The 5,876-nt window shown below is 42.2% G+C and overlaps 1 non-coding gene across 1 annotated transcript; it reads right to left on the bottom strand.

The window, feature by feature from the left end:
* Positions 1-4,507: 4,507 nt before the first annotated feature.
* On the bottom strand, positions 4,508-4,614 carry LOC117126986. The gene has a single exon (XR_004449747.1). It is a non-coding gene; the product is annotated as a small nucleolar RNA R71 (small nucleolar RNA).
* Between the last annotated feature and the right edge of the window lie 1,262 nt (positions 4,615-5,876).

Raw genomic sequence — 5,876 nt, 5'->3', positions numbered from 1 at the left:
GTGAACTTAATGCTAAAATTGAGATTGATCACCTTCATTTTAGATCTTAGGATTAATTGAGTCCAACTAACCGTTTCCCCTCAATACCTGAACCCACTTGCGTGATCTAACTAACTTAGACGCAACGACAGTTGGTCTGAGAAGGTTAGAGAACAAGTTAAACCCGTTCGCAAAGCTCGCTAGAATAACCATCGATCGACGCAACTATCGTTCTGTCGGTCGATCGTTACAAAGGTGTAACGGTCGATTTACATCAAGTCACAATGATCGACACTCTCTCGAGATTAAAATACGACAGTTGAGATCCGAGATCTAGCGAAGATAACCTATCCGGTTAAATCATTGTTTAGTTCAAAAACCATCAAACCCTTTAGTCTAAACTAAGTGCATGCATTTCATACCTGAGATTTACCTGAATCTAGCTGCTTTCCCATTCTTGAAACCACTTCAATTCAATCTATCGTTTCACTATTGTTTTGTATTTATCATTTACTGCTTTTAAAACTACTAAAACCTCTCAGTCTATTTTCTTTTCTAATTATTTAAGTCTGTTGAGTAATCCTAGAGTCTCTGTGGATTTGATCCCTAAGTACTACATCTGAACCTCTTTTGATGAGAGTAACACTCTTTATGGTAATTTGAGTGATATCAAATTTGGTGCCGTTGCCGGGGACTCTTTCTTATTACCATTAGATTTAATTTAGAATTTAGTATAGACTTGTTACGAAAAACTTGCTAAAGTTTTCTTTCTTAATCTGTTACGCAGACACAAAGAATGGAGAACACAGAGCGCGACCAACCATCGATCGACGGAGACATGTTTCCATCGAGCGACATTGAGTCAGAAAAATCGACCGATACGGAGCTGCCAACATCGATCAATACCACCCAGCCGGAAGCAGGTAAGTTTTATCTTACCAAGCCCGCTAATGAGAAAGTAGTCCAAACTGAACTAAATGGTCAAACGAGCAATGAAGCTAGCCAAACTGAACAGGAGACTGAAATCCCTGTTAAGGAAAATTCCACCTTAACTGAAGGTGAAGATATAAATTTGTCCATGCAAGACTACCTTGATCCTGGTAGGACCTATTCCAATAGGTCCGCTCTCAAAATACCAGGAGACGATACCAAGAAATCTAAGTTTAACGCATATTACTTCCGTATGGTTCGTCAAAACCCATTACGTGGATCCCTCCCAGAGCACCCACAAGATCACATTGAAACTTTGGAAGAATTAATACTAGATGAATATGACCGTTGCAAACTATTCTCATTCTCCCTAGAAGGAGAAGCCCTCAGGTGGTTAAACTGTTTAGCAGCAGGATCACTCACTTGTTGGGAAGAGATTAGAAGTGCCTTCCTTAGAGAATTTTTCACTGATGAACGCTACTGGGAAGTAAGAAAGCAAATTTCTACATTTCGCCAAGGTCCACGCGAATCGTTTAAAAACACCTGGGGAAGATTCAGAGCCTATGAACTTGAATGTCCCCATCATGGTTATTCAGAACCACAACTTCTTAACATCTTTTATGGAGGTGTTAACTTGAGCTAAAAAAACACACTCGATACAGCGAGTGATGGAAATTTCATCACTAGGAATCCCGAAGAAGCTAGACGCCTTATCAAGAATATGACAACGAGAAGATCCAATGAAAGGATGGATGAAGAGATAGAAAATTCCACAAGTCCAAAAGACAATTCTGATTTGATAGAAATTAAGAATTCCCTTAAGTCCCTTCATTCCTTTTTTCAAAACAAACACCGATCTGATATAGCCCAGATCGACGACGACGCTTTGTCTGACACCAATGATTATTTGGATGAAGGAACGAACTGTTCTGATCCCTACTATGTGCTTAATGTCGATAGCTTTACCCAAGATTATGACACTGCTGTAAAATCACGTACCGAAAGAGAGAGATTCAATATCAGACAAGCTCTTACTGGCAACCGTAAGACAAAATCGGAGTTTTACGGGAAAATAAATATGGTTTACGGAGAATTAATGGAGAAAGCAGATTCTTTGGGAGAACTAATCCAAAAATTAGAAGGTCAAGTAGCTGAGATTGCACTTGCCATAAAAAGAGATGCAGGATGTCTTCCCGGGAGAACTAATTTAAACCCGAGACGTCAAGTCAGTGCCGTAATATTGCGCATTGGGAAAAACCTCGCAGCAGATACGAGGAATAACACAGATGTTGGAAAACCTGACAACACTGACAAAACCGGCAAAAGCAATTCTCATCCTATTCTTTTTAACGATCTTGATCCAAATCCATCTCAAGAGAATCGGAAAACCACCGCTGAAAAGGCTAAGGAAAAGGCAATAGATTTAGAATTTGAAGAAGATACGAAGATTGAGGACGAAAAACCAGTCGATCGACGGTCTACTCAACCCGAACCCATAATTGAAAGAGTCTATAGAACTTTTCCCCCTTTTCCTCCTAAAAAGCAAACTAAGAAATCATTAGAAAACGCGATCTGCAAGAAAGCCTTAGATAAGATTTCTGTTGAGATGTCCCTTAGTGATGCTATAAAGATAGCACCTTCGATTAAGAAGTATATAAAGGACATGACATCTCCAAACTACCCAATTTCAGAACATAGCGTGATGATGATTTCAGAAGAAGTAAGCGCTATGATTAGAGGAGAAACTCCAACAAAAAGACCAGATCCTGGTAGTTTCGTCCTAGATTGTAAAATAGAAAACACGCGTTTTCCTAGATCATTATGTGACCTCGGCTCTAGCGTGAACCTTATGCCTTACTCTGTTGCAGTAACTTTAGGATATAAAGAGTTTATGCCAACTCCGATCACCCTGGTTTTAGCTGATAGATCTATCAGGGTACCCGAAAGAATTCTCGAAGATGTTCCCATAAAGATTAATGATTGCATCGTGCCTACGGATTTTGTTGTGTTAAAATACAGACAAGAACCCAAAGACCCCCTCATTCTGGGTTGGCCATTCATAGCTAAGCAATCATTGACGTCAAAGAAGGATGAATTAATTTGAACATAGGGGATATCTCGATGACTTTTGATATGGAAAAACTGATTAAGCGACCCCTAATAGATGACCAGGCCTTCTACGTCGAAAAAGTTTCTGAGGATGAAAAAGACTCTTTCATAAACATGTTTTCAGACAACCCCTTAGAAGACACCCTTAACCACGTGGAAAATGAAATTTTCAGCATATCAGATAGGACAGACGATTACATGCGACTAATGGACGCTAGTATCGAAGTTGCAAACGTAGAAGAAAATGACGACTCAGAAGTTGTCATCGATCAATACCTACAAGATACCATCGATCGACAACCTCCCTCGCAATCAAATTGGTCTAAGGATAAAGCACCAAAGGTAGAATTAAAACCTCTACCCAGCTGTCATAAGTACGCTTACCTTTATGACCAGTCCTACCCTGTTATCGTCAACGCCAATCTCACTAGTGGAGAACTTGCTTTATTGCTAAATAAATTGCACAAGTACAGGAACGCGATCGGATATTCTCTCGATGACATCCCTGGAATCTCTCCCGATCTTTGCATGCATCGAATCATCTTGGAAGATGACGCTAAAACGTCAATAGAGCAGCAAAGGAGATTAAATCCGAATCTAAAGAAAGTAGTAAAAAAGGAAATTATAAAACTCCTTGATGTTGGAGTTATTTACCCTATTTCGGATAGCAAATGGGTAAGCCCCGTACATGTTGTACCCAAAAAGGGAGGTATCACTGTAGTGAAGAATGAAAAAGACGAACTCATTCCGACTTGCTGTTCTCAGACGATCCTGCTCATTTGGAACGCATCATCCGTAGAGGTCAACGTTCCACATCGCTCGACGCAACCACTTCGTCGTCGATCGATACGCACAACCAACCGTCGACCGACACAAGACCATTATCGTCGATCAATCCCAATCGTTTGACAACGATCGATACTACACCGCGTACGTCGATCGATACCGTGTCGTCAAAAATGGTAAACATTATTATTCTAACTCAGGACGAGAACGGAAACCTGTATGACCAGGCCGGTCATCTGCGTAATGCAACACGTCAGAAAATAGATGCTCAGGGAACTGTAATCCCTAATGCTGGTGCTACAGGAGCTGCTTAACCTGTAGATGAGGACGCTCGATCGAAACCACTGGCCGACTACATCGCCCAGATGAGTACTATTCCAACAAATCAGCTATTCGACTTCTGGAGATCCAGAAGCAGAATTTCGAGCTGAAGCCTCAATACTACACTCTCGTGTCGCAGATACCCTACTCTGGGTTACCGCACGAGCATCCTATGGACCATTTGGAACGGTTCGAGGATCTAATCGCTGTTATTCGGATGGAAGGAGTTCCTGAAGATTACCTGCTGTGCAATCTTCTCAGATACACGCTGAATGGAGAAGCGATGCACTGGCTTAGGCAGCAACCCACAGGATCTTTAACATCCTGGAGCGACATCAAGAATGCTTTCTTACGAAACTTCTTCGATGAGGCGCGCGCTGAAGAACTTCGGAACAAAATTTCCACATTCTCGCAGAAGGCTGGAGACTCCTTCAAAGATGGGTGGATTAGATTTAGGTTCTTCCAGCGAGACTGTCCACACCATGGATTTAACGAAGTGCAGCTGCTAAGCACTTTCTTCCGAGGTCTCGCCTTACAGTATCAAATGGCCCTTGATACTGCGAGTGAAGGAAACTTCACTACTCGGAATCCGTTGGAAGCTGTGAGACTTATCGAAAACCTTGCTAACAGCAGCAGCACCAAAAACACTGACTCTGAACGGAAGAAGTCTGTAGCCTCTATCGGGAAGGAACAGATGGACGAAGTAAGAGCTAAGTTAGATGTCGTGCACGAGCTTCTTAGGAAGCAAGTCTGTTCAGCTGAAGGAGAAGTAGCAGATACCGAAGGAGAAGAAAATGTGAATTACATCGGAGGTACCGGATTCCAGAAATTTGGAAACCAGGGCGGAAACAGAAACTTCTTTGGAAATGGCCAAATAAGTAACCAAAATTCACAATTTCAAAAACCCTTCAACAACAGCAAGAGCTACTCGAACTCTTACTACCAAAATCCACCATCCCAGACTCAGGAAAGCAAGATCGAAGAGATGCTTGATCGAGTACTGTTGGGACAACAACAAATCACTGTGGATTTCAACGGTAAGATAGACTCTGCCTACAACAATCTGAACACCAAAATCGAGACCTTAGGGACTCAGGTGAGAAAACTTGAAACCCAAGTAATTCAGACGGGCGAGACTATAAAGAGGCAAGAAGCTTTCGCTAGAGAGGCAGGAGCCGACAAAGGAAAACACCACGTAAATGCCATCATAGATGATGATTTCTGGCAAGTGGTGAGAAATGAAAAGCTTGAGGAAGGAGATTTCGAAATCGAAAGCTCCATGAGTCTCGGCGGATCCCAATGGTGTCGACCGATGTCGATGAACTCGCATCGATCGACAGATCATGATGAAGATCGATGGACGGATTACTCCAGTCATCGATCGACGTCGTCTGCCAAATCGACTGAATGCAATGCGGTTCGAATTCTAACTCATGAAGAATTCGCATCTAAGCATCCTCACCCACCCTCCCCTTTCTATGATAAAATCGATCGGTCGGTTAAGCCAACCATCGATCGACAGAGTGAGTCCGACGTCGATCGTCACAACACACCTCCCATCGATCGACAGGCACCTGTGACATACCGAGTGCGGTTACCCTCAATCGATAATAATTACATCAACGCACTCAGACCACCACCTAAACCATTAGCAAATCCACCCGAACCAAAACCCAGCCCTTTAAATAATTCACCAGAATCTGTTCAAGAAGAACAAGAATCTGAAGGGTGAAGGTTAAGGAAAAGAAAGG

Source organism: Brassica rapa, chromosome A07 (assembly GCF_000309985.2).
Source record: "Brassica rapa cultivar Chiifu-401-42 chromosome A07, CAAS_Brap_v3.01, whole genome shotgun sequence".
NCBI classification, from domain to species: Eukaryota; Viridiplantae; Streptophyta; class Magnoliopsida; order Brassicales; family Brassicaceae; genus Brassica; species Brassica rapa.
The sequence above is the reverse complement of the archived record's forward strand: the minus strand, read 5'-3'. Positions and strand labels throughout refer to the sequence as shown.